This window comes from Phaethon aethereus, assembly GCF_964289735.1.
Source record: "Phaethon aethereus genome assembly, chromosome: W".
NCBI lineage: Eukaryota > Metazoa > Chordata > Aves > Phaethontiformes > Phaethontidae > Phaethon > Phaethon aethereus.
The window spans coordinates 21,563,019-21,583,246 of record NC_138581.1 but is presented as its reverse complement, the minus strand read 5'-3'; the positions used below and the strand labels follow the sequence as shown (position 1 = coordinate 21,583,246).

Below are 20,228 nucleotides of genomic sequence, written 5' to 3'. Positions count from 1 at the left end.
GTAAATGGTAGAAAATTGCCAGAGAGGTCAGGCATTGTTTTGAATTTGGGTTTTAGGTCTTGTTATTCTTCAGTAGTTGTTTCTGTCTATCCAGCTTGCCTAAATAAGATAATAATGAAAAACCTCCTGCCACAGAAAAGATGATACAGAAAAAGAATTGGCTGTTGCTTAAAAAAAAAAAAGTTGTTGCTGTCAAAGGAACAGGTGTCCTTAGAATAGTTTCATTTCTTTACATGCTTTCAAGTGCCAGTGCATGTATTTACTGCAGCTTGTTCCATTGCTGCTGCTGAAAGTACTTCTTTTCCTCCTCATTCTTAGATGAACTGATAACTGGTTTCTACTCAGAGAAATTAGAAATGTCTCCTGTGTCACTGAAACAGACCAATAGTATGAGGACCTGAATGTCCTGGAGAGCATATTAAACTTTAGGATTAGAACCCTAATCTGTGTTTATCAGAAATCTCTGTTTTAAACTGTGTTTGATTTCAGATAAGATAGGGAGGGGCTGACAATTTTACCACAGATTTACTAGCACAGTGGTCCATGTTGGTTGATTGTACTGTTAAACTGGGGCCTCACACTAGTTCTAGTTTCATCCTACTGGACCAGACTTTCCTACCAGGAAGGAACCCATATGCATTAAAAAACAGGTCATCACTTGGTATTTGCAGTTAATATTCTCTCAGCAAGTCTGTTGAGAAGTGAATTTGCCATGGAGATTGGTCTCTTGGGGTAAGTAGATGGTGCATGTTTTCTGAATAAATTGGGGCATCAGTACTGAATAAAAGGCATTTGGCAAATGCTAGTATCGCCAAAAATGATTGATTTCAGCCTTTCTAGTGAGCTATGGGTGTAAGCGAAGATGTGCCAAAAGATTTTATCCAGCTCAAGTCTGAAAAGCTCTCTGTAGATGAAGTGTCAGAGCTGGTCATTTCACCATACTGTGGGGCAGTGTCTCTGTTCATCGGTGAGTTTAATGTTTCTGAGCTGGATCTCTGGGTGTGTTAATAGTCTAATAAATAGAACCTAGATTGTCCACACCCTAAACTCATGCTTCTCAAATAAATAAATTCTTGGACTGAACCCAGGATGTTTAGAAAACACATTTTGAATTATTTAGTACAAGACCATGGTGGGTCTTAAACAGTTGCATTGGGACAAAGTGGTGAGAAGCTTCCCTGCTGGTGTGGCTATCCTAGGGCTGAACAGCAGCTCTGGAGTACAGGACTGCTTGGGAGCTATTCTCCCATCCCCTTGGACACAGCTTATTCAAAGTTTGAAGTGGGATGCTGTGGCTATGCAAACCACAGGTCCATACCTGTATGAAAGCTGATGCAAATCAGATCTTGGTTGAAAGCAAAGTACTATTTTACCTATGGGTTGGTGAAGGTCAAGGCTGATGGCTCTGTCCTGTTGTTTAATGTACATGGTACAGATCTTGAAACCCCTTTGTGCTCAAACCTTAGTGCCACTGAGCTCCTAAATACTGAGCACTTAAACATTGCATGGGCAAATGCAATAATAGCACCTTAGCAGTTACCACAGAAGATGTCTCAGCCTTGGGCATTACAGATTGCAGACTTGTGTAATCTGTAGACTAAATTCTTCCTTGTATATTATAGATTTCTCTTGTTCAAAGAATCTCTTTATGCAGCCATGATTGTGGGAGGTCATTTATGTTTGCACAGTGCTGACCTTGGCCGTAGTGGGAGATCCTGGGTTTTACTCAGTATTTATTGGTGCTTCTGGTTGATAACTTATTTGTGTTTAGGTACTACAATAAATAATTTCAAAGGGAAAAAAGTGATTAATTTTTAGAGTGTGAAGTATATACTTCAATGGCAGAGGCCAAAATAAAGAAAATCTGCAGAGATGTTAGAAATAGCCATCAGTCAAACATATTGCAGTGCACCATAGACTTGGGTATGTATGGCCAGACCACATCCTTCTGCAAGTGGAATATTAATCCTTGTCTGGTGCATGGTTGTGTTTACATAGTTGCAGGATGTGCAGGAGTCTATATAAACTGTAATGCAGTAAAGCTGGCTGCAGGATCAAGCTCTCACTGCACAGCTAAGTTTCAGAAATAGTCTTTTTCAAAATGTGTGTTTTGGTAGTGTTTGCTGGAATCCATATTTAGACTGCAGGAACCTTGATGCTGGTGTGATGGTTTGAAGGTGTGGAGAAGGGATTGAGATCTCGTTGCTGGGAAGGGGGTGCTGTTAGTTTTTTGTCTTTTTTTTTTTTTTAAGACATGAAGTTGGCACCACTTTGGGTTTTTTTCTTTCTTCCATTGAGGTGCCACAGAATGTTGATTTCTTATTGTCACATTTAAGTTAAATTATGCCATAGGGAACCTGAAAGCTTGGACTATGGGGAGGGGGGGAGGCATGGTAATTGCTAGCCATGCTTGTAGGAGAATCTCCTGTTGTTCTTGGAGTCTTGGATAAGCATTTTCTGGTGGGTTTAAAACATGGAATACTAGTGTCTGACATCCTCTTGACCCTTCACTGTTCATCAGATTTCTCACTGAAACTAGCAGGATTTGCAGAGTGTGTTGCAAATGCTTGTTTCCTTTTCTCTCAGCAGAAGGAACTTAGGAGGTGATTAAAAAGGGTAATTTTAGCCTCTGAGGGGTAGTTTCCTTAGATTTCTTCTACAGTCAACAGAGAGCAATTCTCTCAAGGGCAACTCAAAGCATTTAAGCTTAGATTTTTCTCCTCTGAGCTGTTTGCCAGAGGGGAGCCTTACTATAGAGGGAGGGTTGGGAGGCAGCTTTTGGGAATGCTACCTTTGTAAGGAGCAAAACAAAACCTTGTGCTACTTCTGTTAACCAAGTTTGGAAAAAACAACACATCAAACAGAAAAAACTTTATAATTTGAAATCAGAATTTGTCAAAATTTAAGTTTCATTGCAAAATCTGCATAGTTTGAGGCACTTAATTTCTTCTTTCACAAATTCTTGTGCAAACTGACATGACTTCTCAGGTTTTCAGATAAGAACTGGCTGTTCCTGACTTTTTTTCATTATTAAGCCAGCTTCCAGTGAGTTTCCTATGCATTGTTGCAAGTTAGCATTTTTCTCCTTAATTCCATAGACTTTATTTAAAAAAAAAAACAACCAAAAAAACCTATGGCTGGTGGATTTATTCTAAAGCATGGAATTCTCACATCTGGTACTGATTTTGATTGTGGTTTTCTTTCTTTTAAAAAGTGTATAATCTTTTGGACGTGGCTTGACACTTGCTCAGTATGAGTTAGGAGAGCATGTGGCCAGAATACTGATGTGACATGGCCACAACTTTTGGGTGCTCTGTTAATGTAATGTTAAGCATTAGCTAAAGCTGCTGTTGTTCCTCTTCTCTCCCTAGTGTGGTTCCAATAACTGAAGCAAGTGTAATTATTGTAGTCTCCTCTCCACACAGAGCAGGATCCCTTGAAGCTGTAATGTACTGCATCGACACCTTAAAAGCGTCCTTCACAATGTGGAAAAATGTATGTTTGGGACAAATTCGGTTCTAGGCTTGTGCCAGTCTTAGATGGCTGGGCTGGAGGCTGCTACTGCTCTTAAGGGAAGGAGATGAAGCATTATGGACAGCAGTTGCTCCTGATCGGATGCCATTGTCTAGTACCAGTGAGTTTCCTCTAATGCAGCCAGGCCCATCTGTGGCAGGTAGGGCACCTGGGAGGTCCTCCCTTGCCTGTACCATCCATCTCCTTTTCTTCTTAATTCCATCCTGGGATCAAAGTGAAGGAGCCCTGAGCTCTCCTCTTTTGGATGGCAAAAATTCAGTTCTGCACAGGCTTGTGAAAGAGCCTTGAGTCAGCTCCACTTTGGACAGCGTTGCAGTTTGCAAGTAAAAGTGGCATTTCTTGTCTTTCGTTTTCCCCTCATCCCCATGGCCTTGAGAAAGCACAAAGCATTAAGCAACAGCACACAATGCAGGGATGTGCAGAGGTCCCAAAGCTAGTATGGGCACACAACAATGTGTGGAGAGACCAGCCCATGTCTAGAGTCTCATTGCATAACAACAGTGTTGCATGTAAGTAATGAGCATTACCTCTGCCTTCTCTCCCAGGCAAAACTTGGCATGTGGTAACAGTGATGTTCTCTGTATTGCTCCACTTTTCTGATTATTCCTTCAGGAGACTGGAGTTCTGTGGTCTCAGAAAGAATAATCAGGGGCTCAGAGCCCTGCTGGATTTGCTGCTTAGGACCGGACTGCTGATGAGTAGTCCAGTCTGTCCTGAAGATGTAATACTTACTGTATTTTGGGTATTGTTGTAATTTTTATTTTTTTAATATCGACATTTTATATACACTTAAATAATCCCATTCCTAAATATGATGGTACAGTAGGTTAATATAGCAACATGTTAAAAAGGCCAGTGTTTCAGACACGAGTGCTGTATACTCTACAGCTTTTACATAATTTCTTCTAGATCTCTTTCCTGAAGTGACTTCAGCATAGATGGCCCCTTCTAAATTTAATAGGGTTCAGCCCAAGGTTCAGGATCTGCCTATATGTAAGTCAGTATGTTCTAAGGATGCTGTCCTCTCTTCTGTTTGCCAGCTAAGTGCTGTGTAGTCCTGTTGTGTTCAGTAAATAACAGCAGGATGGCTGTTGAGTTATTTGGCCTGGCTTGTGGCTGTATGTAGCAGACTCCCACAGTATTTCCCATTCTTTGTTTATAGTTCCAGAAGATTTATGAGGATTAATATTCTTGGAAAGAAAACAAGGAATGCTTTTGGGCAAATTCAGAAAAATAACTGTGCTTTTTTTAAAATAAAGTGTTACTGTTCCTAATGAGCATGGTGGTTTAGCTTTGAATTGTTTTTACAGAGAATCTATATGTCTTTAAGAAGTTATAATAGACATTTCAATCTGAACAATTTAATTAGGACCGAATGAAATGAATGAGTAATAAGTAGGGTTTTTAAGTGTTCTTGACTCTCCTTTGAAATCATCTCTATGCTTTTTAATATGGAGTCAGTTTTAAAAACAATCTTCACTAAAATTCTTGGTTGTAAGGCATTTAGTCCTCTGTGATATGTACAGCTTTAATGCCTTTATATTGGTAATCTGTGTTCACTGTCTGCATGGGAGGTCACAACAGGACAATTGGATTTTATTTTTTTTAATCTTAAAATCCTGAGTTTAATTTTATATAAATGCAGAATTAGTTTGCAAGCTTTATGCTATTTTGACATTCTTGTAATATGAAAGCTACTTGAAGTAGACTAAACATTTTGGTACAGACAGAGAAGAAAATATAAACTATACCCCAGAGTTATTCACTTTTTATTAGTGGTTACTTTCCAGTAACACAGATTCAAAGTTAGATCTAATACTCTACCAGCAGCAAACTTGGATTAGCAATAACACACAAACCTGTAACTACTTAATGATGTCTAGACATGATTAATATTAAAGGAGCTATTTTGGCTGTGTAATTGTATGGTGCTGCAGGGGAAAAAAAAGCCAGCTATTATTACAAAAAAGCAACTATAAGAATAAGTTTAATTAGTTTTACAAGCTTGACTTTAGACAGGTTAGGGTTCAAAGTCATCAAAATGGATTAGTTTTTGCAAAGGCAAGTGCATCTATTGAACTTTTTCCAGTTTATATATGTTTTTATATTTGCATTTATGATTTTAGTTCAGTTTTTATCTTTTTACTGTTTTGAAACCTGCTCATCCGAGTAAGATAATTTTATTTATATTATTGTTCTGTGCTATGATAATGTTTATATGCTAAAAGTTCAAAGTCCCATTGTGTATGGCGTTTTTATCTAGTGCTCATTATCAGTGTAGATAGACAAGATATATATAAAGGAAGGGAAATGAGGCAAAGAGAAGTAAAATGATTTGTTCAAGCTTATATATCATTACATCACACAACACTTAAGCCTCAGCTGTATAATCCGTTTCATTGTGTCTGCAGTAAAAAAATCTACAAACAGCTGCTAGCTGCACAAAATAAAACCAGAAAATTAGGCAATGATTTTTTTTTTCTCCCCAGTGATCTCAATCAGTTTTAATACTTAGTGATGTTTGCTGTATCTGACTTGTGGTTTAACCCAGCAGGTAGCTAAAACAACCACGCAGCCATTCACACACACACACCCCGCAGCGGGATGCGTGAGAGAATCGGAAAAGAAAAAGGGTAGAACTCCTGGGTTGAGATAAAGATAGTTTAATAGGACAGGGGGGAAAAGAGAGAATGATAATGATAAAAGAAAATACAAAACAAGTGATGCACAGCACAATTGCTCACTACCCGCTGACCGATGCCCGGTTAGTTCCCGAGCCATGGCGTCTCCCCAGCCAACTCCCTCAGTGTATATACTGAGCATGACGTTGTATGTAGGAGTAAGGAGAGAGGTCAGCAAAACTGCTATCATGGACTTCCGGAGGGCAGACTTTGGCCTGTTCAGGTCACTGGTTGAGAGAGTCCCTTGGGAGACAGTCCTGAAGGACAAAGGGGTCCAGGAAGGCTGGACAGTCTTCAAGAAGGAAATCTTAAAGGCGCAGGAGCAGGCGGTCCCCATGTGCCGTAAGAAGAGCTGGCGGGGAAGGCGACCGGCCTGGCTGAACAGGGAGATTTTGCTGGGACTCAGGGAAAAGAGGAGAGTTTATCACCTCTGGAAGAAGGGGAAGGCAACTCATGAAGAGTACAAGGATCTCGTTAGGTCAAGCAGGGACAAAATTAGAAAGGCAAAAGCCCAGCTAGAGCTCAGTCTGGCTACAGTCGTAAAGGATAATAAAAAATGTTTTTACAAATATATTAACAACAAAAAGAGAGGCAAGGAGAATCTCCATCCCCTACTGGATATGGCGGGGAACATTGTCTCCAAGGACGAGGACAAGGCTGAGGTACTTAATGCCTTCTTCGCCTCAGTCTTTAATAGCCACTCCAGGTATCCACAGGATATTCAGCCCCCTGAGCTGGAAGACGGGGATGGAGAGCACAATGTACTCCTCATAATCCAGGAGGAAGCAGTCAAGGACATGCTAAGCCACCTGGACACCCACAAGTCTATGGGGCCTGATGGGATCCACCCAAGAGTACTGAGAGAGCTGGCGGAGGAGCTTGCCAAGCCACTCTCCATCGTTTATCAGCAGTCCTGGTTAACAGGGGAGGTCCCAGAAGACTGGAGGCTTGCCAATGTGACGCCCGTCTACAAGAAAGGCCGGAAGGAGGATCCTGGGAACTACAGGCCTGTCAGCCTGACCTCTGTTCCAGGGAAGATTATGGAGCGGTTGGTTTTGAGAGTGCTCACAGGGCATCTGCAGAACAGCCAAAGGATCAGGCCCAGCCAGCATGGGTTCATGAAAGGCAGGTCCTGCTTGACCAACCTGATCTCCTTCTATGACCAGGTGACCCGCCTAGTGGATGAGGGAAAGGCAGTGGATGTTGTCTACCTGGACTTTAGTAAAGCCTTTGACAGCGTCTCCCACAGCATTCTCCTGGAGAAACTGGAGGCTCGTGGCTTAGACGGGTTTACTCTTCGCTGGGTGAGGAACTGGCTAGATGGCCGAGCCCAGAGAGTTGTGGTGAATGGCGTTAAATCCGGCTGGCGGCCGGTCACGAGTGGTGTTCCCCAGGGCTCGGTTCTGGGGCCAGTCTTGTTCAATATCTTTATAGATGATCTAGATGAGGGAATTGAGTGCTCCCTCAGTAAGTTTGCAGATGACACCAAGCTGAGTGGGAGTGTTGATCTGCTGGAGGGTAGGAGGGCTCTGCAGAGGGATCTGGACAGGCTGGATCGATGGGCAGAGGCCAACTGTATGAGGTTTAATAAGGCCAAGTGCCAGGTCCTGCACTTTGGCCACAACAACCCCATGCAACGCTACAGGCTTGGGGAGGAGTGGCTGGAGAGCAGCCCGGCGGAAAGGGACCTGGGTGTGCTGGTTGACAGCCGGCTGAATATGAGCCGGCAGTGTGCCCAGGTGGCCAAGAAGGCCAACAGCGTCCTGGCCTGTATCAGGAATAGTGTGGTCAGCAGGAGTAGGGAAGTGATTGTGCCCCTGTACTCGGCACTGGTGAGGCCGCACCTTGAATACTGTGTTCAGTTTTGGGCCCCTCACTACAAGAAGGATGTTGAGGTGCTGGAGCATGTCCAGAGAAGGGCAACGAAGCTGGTGAGGGGTCTGGAGCACAAGTCTTATGAGGAGCGGCTGAGGGAACTGGGGTTGTTCATCCTGGAGAAGAGGAGGCTGAGGGGAGACCTTATCGCTCTCTACAACTACCTGAAAGGGGGTTGTGGCGACGAGGGTGTTGGTCTCTTCTCCCAAGTAACTAGTGATAGGACAAGAGGAAATGGCCTCAAGTTGCGCCAGGGGCGGTTTAGATTGGATATTCGGAAAAATTTCTTCACTGAGAGGGTGGTCAGGCATTGGAACAGGCTGCCCAGGGAGGTGGTGGAGTCGCCATCTCTGGAAGTGTTCAAAAAACGTGTGGATGTGGCGCTTCAGGACATGGTTTAGGGGACATGGTGGTTCTGGATTAATGGTTGGACTTGATGATCTTAAAGGTCCTTTCCAACCTAGTGATTCTGTGATTCTGTATGGTATGGAATATCCCTTTGGCCAGCCTGGGTCAGCTGTCCTGGCTGTGTCCCCTCCCAGCTTCCCAAGCACACCCTGCCTTCTCACTGGCAGGCCAGAGCACGGAAAGCTGAACAGTCCTTGACTGCTTAGCAACAACTGAAAACCTTGGTATATTATCAACGTTTTTCCATCCCAAATCCAAAACACAGCACTATGCCAGCTATCAGGAAGAAAATTAACTCTATCCCAGCCGAAACCAGGACACTGGCTTAAGTAAAATCCAGTGAAACACACAACTTCAAGCAGAAGCATGGTTAAACTGTGCTTGTTAGCTTACTGATGCACTTTCCTCAATGGAAGTGAGCAAGTCCTTGCTCTGCAGGACAGCAGCTTCTCCTCGTGTGCATACACATACACAGCTTCCAAAGAAGCTTTTCAGAGAAAAGCCCTCTACTATTTGAATGTCGTTTTTACTGGGAATTTTACAGAATCCTGAGTACAGATCACTTCCCCTGTCAAATAATTCTTTTTGGTTTTAGAGGGAAAAAAAAGAAAACTAATATGCAAACTGTTTCCCATTTTTGGTGTTCATTTTTCCATGTTCATGTTTGTTGTTACCATGCAACTAATTAGTGTATTAATTTCACAAAAATAAATGCCTGATTTGTGGTGGATGGTTTAGGAATGAAGTAAAACCTATGCAATGCTTGCATACTGGTGCTGTGCTTTGATACAGGAAACTAGTGGTATTTAGAACAGTTAAATTGTATTTGCCCTATGATCAGGGGCAATTCCTGTGGATTTACTGTGTTGCACTAATGCCTCTCTAGTGCTGCAGTCTCCTGGAAGACTTCTCCAGGGTGACCTTAAGTGCACCTTCTCCATCAGCAATGCAGCTGGGAAGGATGGTGCATAAAAGAAGAGAAAGAATAATGGTGTACTTCCCCACAGTGACCAGGAACAATGAATGGAAGAGATGATGTACTGAGTCACAGCTGAGTGTTACAATGTGTGTACGCTGCCATGGTCAAAACAATGAAATGTCATTTTGTGCCCCTAGCTGTGCATGAGGCGAGTACTGCTTTGTTCTGGAACAATGATATATCAGTATTGTGTAACTTTGAGTTCTTCAGCTGGCATCTAAAAGTGAAATGGAAAAGCCCCTAGGAGGGATGATGTGCATAAATAGAGGTAAAATATATCTCACTGAAATTTAAGTCCATACTCCAAGCTCCAGCTTCCCTCTGTAGGGCTACCTCTGTTAGGGAGATATTAGAGAGCAAATTACTCTGTTCTAAGATAGCTGCCTAAGGCTCTATCTAGAAGTGCTTCCAAATTTCCAGGCCAGGGGATAAATCCCAGCTGCGTCTGACTGCATGTCAAGGAACGATGTGGCTGTACATGTCCTGGTTTCTACACACACAGGACTAGGCTGCTGGATGAGGACTACCTTGTGTTCTAGTGAGGTCCGTGAGTGGGATGATAGGCAGCTGCAGATCAATATACAATGCAGTCCTAGCTTTCTGGCATGAGTCCAGCTGTTTCTCTGCCTTGGCTATTAACCTTGGGAGGTTAATCCCACCCCTCTGTGGCTCTTCCAGCTGTGTCACAATGTGCTGCAGAGGTGGTGGCTCCAGGTACAGACAGATGTTCCCAGGAACAGATGCTGCAGACCAGAGGGTAAACATGTGACTTGAGTAGAGATCTGCCAGATGAGTGGTGTTTGTGGGAGGGAAGTGCATGTCTTGAGAGCAAGAATTTGTCTTTCTGAAAAGATGTCTTTGTCTTGGCTGGCAGTATTTTGAATACACAGATCCCTTTGTCCGGCAGAATGTCCATATATCAGCATTTCTTAAGAGTTTTCTGGCTCAAAATCTTTCATTTGTTCTGTTCTCAAGAGAAGCTCAGCCTGATGCATACTATGAAAACAGTAACTGATGGAAGATTGCCATGAAATAAACTGGGGGGGGGGGGGGGGGTGTTAAAGGGAGCCTACCCAGGAGATGGCAGCCGAGAGATGGCTGTGCGGGAGGAGCGGCTCCCAGCCTGCTCGGCTTGCCCAGGTGCTGGCTTCGGCTATCACTCACGAAACTGCTACAGTTGCACTCAGGAATGAAGCTTTTACACTGCTCAACTTTAAACTAGATTTTTTGGCTTGTCTCTCAGCTCACTTTTCCCGTAGCTGTTCAGGGAATTTGTAGTTTTATAGACTAACACATTAATTTGCTCCATCAAAAACATTAGAACTCAACTTTTCTGAGGCTGTGAAAATTATGTACACTTTATTACTTTTAAAGGCAATAAAAAGTTGAGGCAATTAGCTATGAATTTTGATATGCATTTTCATACTTTCATTTTCTTTAGTCTTTAATATGCAAACTTTTGTTGCACCTCAGTTTTGGATATAAAGAGTAATACACACAAGTTGGGATATAAGGAATCTATCTTTCAATTCTGCAGAACACTGAGACTTGGTGAAAGATGGAGTTTTGTGCCTTAAGATTAGGGTCATCTGATTCTGTATTATAGAAGTGTTAAAGTTGGTAGCCTGAAACTTTATGTACCACTGTTAAAATATGGAGGAGTTGAAAGGGAGGGGAAAAAAAAATAGAGGAAGCTCCATGAAAGTGGCTAGTTTTCAGGTGGCAGTTACTGCCATGACTGTCTTCCTATTCACAGCCAAGTTCCTCCCATACCATGTTCCTTCTGAAATGTTGCATTTGGTTTTCCAACGCATGGTGGGGAATAGTCAGAGCTGGTGTCAGGAGGTGCTACTGGCAACCAATTCTGTACATAGTATAAATTGCAGGGCATGGGGCTGGCAGAATATGGTGTAATTTTAAATGCCAGTGAAGATAACCTCATGTTTATGGGAAGGCCTGACCATGGTGGTAAGGTTTTAACACCAACATAGCTGCACTCCAAATAGATATTTTGCACTATGCGAGCTGACTTATACTACAATATAGCTTACTGGTAGTGTTCTACTCATAACTATAATCTACAAGATTTTAAGTGCAGCTTCTTTGTATACCTAGCAGAGTCATCCCCTTAAGGCTTTCACTGTGTGCTACTGGAACAAAGACATATTTGGCCCCATTTTATATAGTGCTTTTTTCAGTAGCATGACTTCTCTTTAGGGTGCTATTTAAAAATAAATGCCATGTTCAGCAGTATTCTTGTTTTTATTGTAGTAATGCTGTTAGGCCCTCAGGTAGGCACCACAGAGATACAGTCCCTGTTCCCATAGAGCTTACATGCTAGCTTTCAGAAGTCAGTTTATAATCAAACTCTCTTGTACATCCCAAATCTATACATAGGCCCATATGAAACAAACTCTGAGTTTGGACTTTATTCTAGTACTTCAGGAAATCAGCAGCTAGATTCAAGACCAGAATCATATATAACTTGAGTTTGCTTAAGGTATTCCTGACTTCTCTTGCTGCAAGCACAAACAGAAGCACATGCCTGAAGCTCAGCACTTCAGAATATTATTTCACCTGTAACATGCTGTTTTAAAAAACTAAACCAAAAAACCCTTATGCATAATACAAAATATACATATTTCCAGCATTATTTGCAGCTGTGCCAACTAAAAGTGCAATAAAGTCACCCATTACAAAAACTGAATTAGCCATTTAAGTATTAATTGTAAAAGAAAAATAAAACCAGTAACTTGAAATAGTTTGGATACAAAACCCATTGCTATGCCTTCCATTTATTTTGGGAAAAGTATTATGTCCAGGCTGTGAGGAAAATCCTGTTGTCTGGGACAAAATGAAACCCAGTGAAGACTAATGAATTGAATCATTGCTGCCTAATTGATAAACTGTTAAATCCCCCAAGAAGATGGATGTCAGATATTGACCTGTACCTCTGTCGTGGTTTAGCCCCAGCCGGCAACTAAGCACCACACAGCAGCTCACTCACTCCCCCTCCCACAGTGGGACAGGGGAGAGAATTAGGAAAAAAACCTCGTGGGTTGAGATAAACACGGTTTAATAGGACAGAAAGAAAGAAGGAAACAACAAAGGCATGTACAAGAACAAGTGATGCCCAATACAGCAATTGCTCACCATCCGGTGATCGACAGCCCGTCCCCGAGCAGTGATTTCCGCCCCCTGGCCAACTCCAGTTTATGTACTGGGCATGACGTCGGATGGTAGGGAATATCTCTTTGGCCAGTCTGGGTCAGCTGTCCCGGCTGTGTCCCCTCCCAGCTCCCCATGCACCCCCAGCCTCCTTGCTGGCAGGCCAGCACAAGAAGCTGGACTGTCCTTGACTGCTCAGCAACAACCCAAAACATCAGCACCTTATCAACAGTTTCTCATCCCAAATCCAAAACACAGTCTCACACTAGCTTCTGTGAAGAAAACCAGCTCTATCCTGGCTGAAACCAGGACAACCTCCCACCTAAGGTGGAAGAAGGAAATCTGGTTGAATGCCTAAATTTCTTTGCAAGCAGCACCAGAAATGAAAGATGCTGCCATCTGCTCTGTTGTGAAATTCTCCCTCTGGCCTGGAGTGCATGACCCTAGTTATGTAAGAGCTTCCCACATGTAGGGTGTAGGGTTTGTTTTCTTCCTCACAAGTTTATACAAGAATTGAGACAGACAAATTTTTATCTTTATTGTCAGAGCATTTGCCCTCAAGGTTCATAATTACAAGTCAGGAGCTTATTCATTAGATTTATGCAATTACTACCTTTTTTTTTACTTTTTACATAATTGTTTTGGTCACATACTCAGCTGATGGCAACAATCTTGTTTGACAATCGAGATTAGAATCTAGATTGTTTTTCATAATGTTAAAAAAATCCCACCCCAAAACATAACATTTCATAGATACAAAATAAAGCCCAGTGTAACAGTATTGGTAGTGCTTCTCAAGATGAAATTTGAAAAGCAGTCATAACACTGCGGAGAACATGCTGTAAGTGGTAACAAAAATAATATTTTCTTCTCGGAGAGAAGGTTACAAAGGTTTGCTGGTGCAAATCATTTCTCTAAAACAATAAGGATCTAGTCAATGAAAAAATGAGTTTTCTTCTCCCAGTCTGGAAGCAGTATTCACTACACATTCATCATCAACTTAATAGAAAATGTCCTTTACACATATGGTAATTGTCAACTGAATTACAAACTGATGCTGTTCCACAATAATCTGAAATAAATTGTTTCACTCTGCAGTGGATCAGGAGAAGGGTTGCTGGCACAATATGTTACTGTAAACTCTGGACCTGCCAATTCTAAGGGCTAAGTTTGTTTGAAAGGCAAAAAATTATAAGAAAAGGCATCATAAATCATTTTTGAAAAGAATAAACTGTCCTGCAGCTACTCTTATAATAGAGTAGAATCTGTAAAATATTTTAATCTATTAAAAAAGACACTTTCATTAGAAATGTTTAAATATTTTTAAGCTTTAAGGCACTCCAGCTGAAGAACCAACTGGATCACAACTACTGTTGGTGGCTCAGTTCTCTCTTTATCCACATAAATCATCTTCAGTCTTTGTCCTTTGTGAGTTCTGTAATTTCATCGATATCTTCTAGATCTTGTGTCATTTTCCCATACTGTCTCTTGAAGAAGCCAAATTGTGAGAAGTATTAAAATAACACCACATCACAGTCAGTCATCAAGAGTTACATTTCTCAGTTAAGCTTAATAGTGTGATGGTAGAAATGCACATGTGCATGCACATGAGAGAAGGGGTTAAGGGAGTCTTAGCAGTTAATTAGTAGATAAGACTTGAAATCTTGTTAGCTATTGTGTGAAGTAGTTAAAGCAGGAGAACTGTAGTTCCTCCCAAAGACAGGTCCTGATAAACTGAAAGGAGCAAGAAGATTTGTGGCTCCTCACAAGGACGGTCCCTGATAAGAATTAAGAACTTACCTCAAGAAACTAGCTAAAACTGACCCTGCGGTTTGGATAGAAGCCAAAAAACAACGGAGCCTGCGCAAAGGCAAAAGGTTACTAGCGGTGATGAAGAGGAACCACCGGCCTTCATCCCCACGACCCTCGACGACCACCACCAGGAGGCAACACGCAAGCGCAAATGGGAGGAGAACTCATTTTAATACGAAGCGGGGACAGATCATGCATATGTATAGGTATATTGCTAAACTTTATGTACATGCAGCACTTTGCTGTATATATTCGAAGTAAGTGCCGCGTTGGGCGCGCATGGTTTTTGGTGGGACTACCCTCCCGTGCTGCCCAGCGCTGAATAAACATACCTACTTTACAATCTTACGGATTGTGGAGTCTGTTTTCCGCACGTCAGTTTTGGCGAGCCAGCCAGGAGACTCTCTGCTTAACCACAGGATCGGCTGTGGAGCGGATGCCCCTGGGCGCGCCTCGAGCACTTTCCTCGGAGGGGACTCCGCTGCCAGCCGCTCACCACGGGAGCAGACAACAACCTCCTGAAGCCGCGGAAGAAAACGGTATGTTTTATGAGGGGAGCCTGTAGGTCGTACGCGTGGCTGGGGCAGCTGGTAAATCGCGCGGAGACGTCTGGCGTGCAGCAGAGTCCCCGTATAGGAGGAGGGTACCCTGTATGGGAATAAGGGGATCAAGCGAATCCGAGGTCACCGCTGCATCCCAGTGTCGGGAGCCAGGATGGACCTGCTAATGACTGGTATATAAGAAGCAGGAGAAGGGTAAGCGGACCTCCTCGCAATTGCGATAGGGTCATCTTTCAATATTTGCAGCTGCTAGATGAGTATTAATCGAAGTAATTGTCTATAAGCATGAGTGATTGTAACGGGCCCTTGTGCGTCTGAATGTCTGTGTTGAACAATTGAGACGCAGCATAGCTGCGAAGCAAGTGTAGAGTTCCGATCCGCGGCTCCGTGTCTCCGTGGGGAGAACGGCCGGAGACGAACGAAGTGAATGGGAGAATTTGAAGTATGGTGAATGTCTTTAAATAATAGTGGGGGAATCACTCCTTCGGTGGTTTGGGCTCGAACCTTGGGATTATTTAAATGAAGGAGGACACTGGATAAGAAGGGGAGACCAACTATTTTATCTAAAGGGAGAGTATGTAACTTCCACAGGGCGAAAAGTGACCTTGGATTGGGAGCAACCTGATATTTTTACAAACCCCCACGTGGGTAGATATAAAGGAGTGGTTCCCGTGGTTCCCTGTCTTGTGTGTGGACTTGTTCCTGGGCTATCTAAATCCTGGCACCAGGCTTGGGTTTTGTTGAAGTATAAATCGTGTGGGGAGAAATGGTACTGTATTTCTAGTAAGCGAAAAACAGAGTGCTTTAAGTGCTTTCCTGAACCTCACAGTTTTACGACAGGAAAGAGTCCGACAAGATTCTGAAATAGTGAAATTGGTGTGTGGAAAGGAAAAACTAATCCCGGAAATTTGGGAAGTGAGGGAAAAAGACTGGGAAAAGACCATAAGGAAGTGCCAGAAACGATTCGCGTGGAAACTTACTAGAAGCCAGTAAAAGTTGAAAATTATTAATAAACGAGATTACAAAATGGGAAACGTTCAAAAGGGAGCGTTGAAGAAGAGTCCCTTGGGCTGTGTGCTTGCTCATTGGAAAAACATTGTTGGGACTGGGGGAACAGAAAGTAAAAAAAACCTTATTAAATATTGTAATCAGTGGTGGCCGTTGTATAAGTTAGAGAATGATGCTAAGTGGCCACTTAATGGATCTATAGACTATAATACCCTTTTACAATTGATGTTATTTTTAAGGAGAGAAGGGAAATGGGATGAAGTTTCATATGCAGACATGTTTTTCACCCTCCGAAACCATCCGGAGTGGCAAAGGGACTGTGGAATGGTGCCCACCACAGGACCCCATGGTACTCGCACTTGAGCGGGAAAATAATAAAGAACTTAGAGGTAAATTAAAGCGATGTTGCTCGGCGTGCAGCATTGGACAAAGATGCATTAAAGTAAACAAAACCCATCAGGCACTGGAACCAGATTTAACTGACCTATTTAAGCCTCCCCCTCGATCTCAGGAACGGGATGTGGACTCGGACAAAACCTCCACCCCCCCAGATAGCCCCGTATCTTCCCGCACTAGGGGGAAGTCTGCTCCAGTGGCCTTACAGGCACCTCTCTGAGAGGCGGTAGGACCCGAAGGTGGGACAATGCTAATCAGAGTGCCTTTTTCTATTGCTGACTTACAAGGATGGGAAGGGGCTGCGAAGGATTACAGAGCTGATCCAGTGAGAGTAATGAGGCATTTTCAATTTATTGTGACTGGAAAGATATACAGTTATTATTAGAATATATGACTGAGACAGAAAAACAGCTGATTTTAAAGACGGCAGGGAATTTAGCCGAAGATCATTATAAGAGTATAGGAGGGGACGTCAAAGATTATTTTCCTCTCCAAGATCCGAAATGGGATCCTAACAAATCCTCACATATGGAAAGATTGCAGGGGTATCAGGAATGGATTTCGAGAGGAATGGAAAGAGCTATCCCCAAAACAATAAATTGGTCAGCTTTGTATGCAGTCAAACAGGGCCCCTCCGAGTCCCCATCTGAATTCCTGGATCGGTTGAGAGATGTAACACACCGCTAGATCCTGGGTCAGAAATAGGAATACAACAATTAGTCTCTCTGTTCCTGGGTCAATCTACAGGGGACATCAGGCGTAAGCTTCAGAAGCTACGCACTACAGAAGGAAGGAATCTGGAAATATTGTTAGATGAGGCATGGAGAGTGTTCAGCAATAGAGAAGAAGGATATAGACAAGGACAGCGGAAAGTAATAGCGGCTCTCAGAGAAGAGGAAGGAAAAAGGTACAAACGAGAACCATCTCAGTTAGGCAAAGACCAATGTGCACTATGCAGGAAATTTGGTCATTGGAAAAGAGAATGTCCAAACAAGGAAAAGAGACGGGGCTACCAGATTGGGAAGATGGTAGCCCATGTAAAAGAAGATTGACGGGGACCCGGGGAATCTACCCTAGCGGATCCACTGGTTATAATGAGGCTAGGGAAAGAACAACAGGAAGTGGAGTTCTTAGTTGATACAGGGGCAACCTACTCGGTTTTGAATCAAGCCTTGATACCCCTGGGGAATGATTACGTCATAGTAAAAGGGGCGACTGGCCAAAGCGAAAAGGCATATTTTTGCAAACCTTTGAAGTATAAATTTGGAAAACAATGGGGGATCCATAAATTCTTATATATGCCTAACTCCCCAAAGGCCCTTTTGGGAAGAGATTTGTTAGAACAATTGGGTGCAAAAATTACATTTAAAAAGGGAGAGATTATTCTAGAGATAAAAGACCATGATTATATTCAAGTACTGAGCCTATTCCTAACCAGTCTTCCTGGAGAAGGAGAGATTAGTGAAAAGATCCTAAATCAAGTATATCCTGGGGTATGGGCTACTGATGTACCTGGAAGGGCAAAGAATGCCCCACCCGTTGAAGTTAAACTCAAAGAAGGTCGGCAACCCGTAAGGGTTAAACAGTACCCCTTGAGGAAGGAGGATAGGGAAGGGATCCGACCAGTCATTGAAAAATTTTTACAACTAGGATTATTAAAAGAATGTGAGTCTGATTTTAACACACCTATATTACCTGTCCGTAAGCCTGACGGGTCATACCGCGTGGTCCAGGATCTACGGGCTGTAAATAAAATAACTGAGGACCTTTACCCCGTAGTGGCAAATCCATATACCCTGTTGACTGTATTGACACCTGAGCCAACTTGGTTTACTGTTTTAGATCTAAAGGATGCCTTCTTTTGCCTCCCTCTCCATGAAGCCAGCCAAAAATTATTTGCATTCGAATGGGAAAACCCCAAAACTGGTCACAAAACTCAGCTCACTTGGACGGTGTTGCCACAAGGATTTAAGAACAGTCCCACCATCTTTGGCAATCAACTCGCAAAAGACTTGGAATCTTGGGAAGCCCCGTCTGAAAAAGGGAAACTGTTACAATATGTGGATGATACCCTGATCACCACCAAAACAGAGGACGATTGTATGACCTGGACGGTGAGTCTACTAAATTTTTTGGGGCTTCAAGGGTATCGGGTATCTAAGAAGAAGGCCCAAGTAATACAGCAGAAAGTGATCTATTTGGGCTACGAAATTAGTGCGGGACAGAGAACTTTGGGACAAGCCCGCAAAGAAGCAATATGCCAAACCCCGAGACCTCAGACAGTAAAAGAATTACGAACTTTCCTGGGAATGACTGGGTGGTGCCGACTGTGGATATATAACTATGGACTGCTTGTTAAACCACTGTATGCATTAACAACCACTGAACAGAAACACCTTGAATGGAACAAGGAGACCACACGAGCCTTTGAGCTACTAAAGAAAGCTCTGATGTCGGCTCCGGCCCTAGGGCTCCCAGACGTGAGTAAACCGTTTTTCCTTTTTTCCTACGAGAAACAGGGAATCGCTCTGGGAGTATTAGCACAAGATCTGGGCCCCTATCAACGAGCGGTTGCATACTTTTCCAAACAGTTAGACGCAACTGCGAAAGGTTGGCCTGGATGCCTGCGAGCAGTTGCAGCTGTAATATTGAATATACAAGAAGCCCGAAAATTTACTCTGGGCCAGAAAATGACCGTCTTAGTGTCTCACACCATATCCGCAGTGTTGGAAGCGAAGGGTGGGCATTGGCTTTCCCCACAAAGATTCCTGAGGTATCAAGCTATACTGGTAGAACAGGATGATGTGGAGATCGTAGTTACTAACATTGTCAACCCAGCCTCTTTCCTCAGTGGAAACACGGGAGAACCAGTGCATCATGACTGCTTGGAGACTGTTGAAGCAATGTATGCAAGCCGCCCAGATCTGAAAGACAGCCCTATGGAAAGCGGAGAAAACTGGTTCACAGATGGAAACAGCTATGTCCTAAGTGGTAAAAGACACGCGGGATATGCCATTACCACTAGTCAAGAAATAATAGAGTCAAGACCTTTACCCATAAATACTTCTGCACAAAAGGCAGAAATAATTGCTCTGACCCGTGCCTTGGAGTTGGCCCGAGGCAAAGTTGTGAATATCTATACAGATTCAAGACATGCTTTTGGAGTTGTACATGCGCATGGAGCAATTTGGAAAGAAAGAGGGTTTTTGAGCTCTCAAGGGAAAAATATTAAGCATGCAGAAGAAATTTTGAGACTGTTGGAAGCAATCCAATTTCCTGAGAAAGTGGCGATTATGCATATTAAGGCACACCAGAAAGTAAGCTCAGAATTGGAAAGAGGAAATGAGCTGGCGGATAGAGAGGCAAAACAGGTAGCCAAAGCAGAGGTAAAAACAGAAGGAGCTTTAGTCCCCGACGGGCAAATCTCTTTAGAAGGTAAGCCAAAATATACCAAGGAAGATCAAAAACTTATTACAGATCTGGAAGGATTATACAATGAAGAGGGGTGGGCTTATACCCCACAAGGAAAACTAGTTATTCCCTCTTGCCTAATATGGCATTTGGTAAGAGAGGAACATAGGAAGAGGCATTGGGGAATAGAGGCTCTATATAAACATTTAATTAGAGAAATTGTGGCCAGAAATTTATATACTACGGTGAGACAGGTTACTCAGCAATGTGATCTTTGCCTCCAGATTAATCCCAAGAATATTCCCAGGCTAGAAATGGGCCAAATTGGGAAAGGCAATGGGCCTGGGCAACAATGGCAGATTGATTTTACAGAACTTCCAAGAAAAGGGGGGTATC

General features: G+C 43.0%; 1 pseudogene across 1 annotated transcript; it reads left to right on the top strand.

Annotated features, from left to right (window-relative positions):
* Positions 1-846: 846 nt before the first annotated feature.
* Positions 847-4,771, top strand: LOC309415097 (molybdopterin synthase catalytic subunit-like; annotated as a pseudogene). Its single transcript has 4 exons — positions 847-967; positions 1,772-1,923; positions 3,372-3,495; positions 4,703-4,771. The product of its transcript is annotated as a molybdopterin synthase catalytic subunit-like (transcript).
* Positions 4,772-20,228: the final 15,457 nt, after the last annotated feature.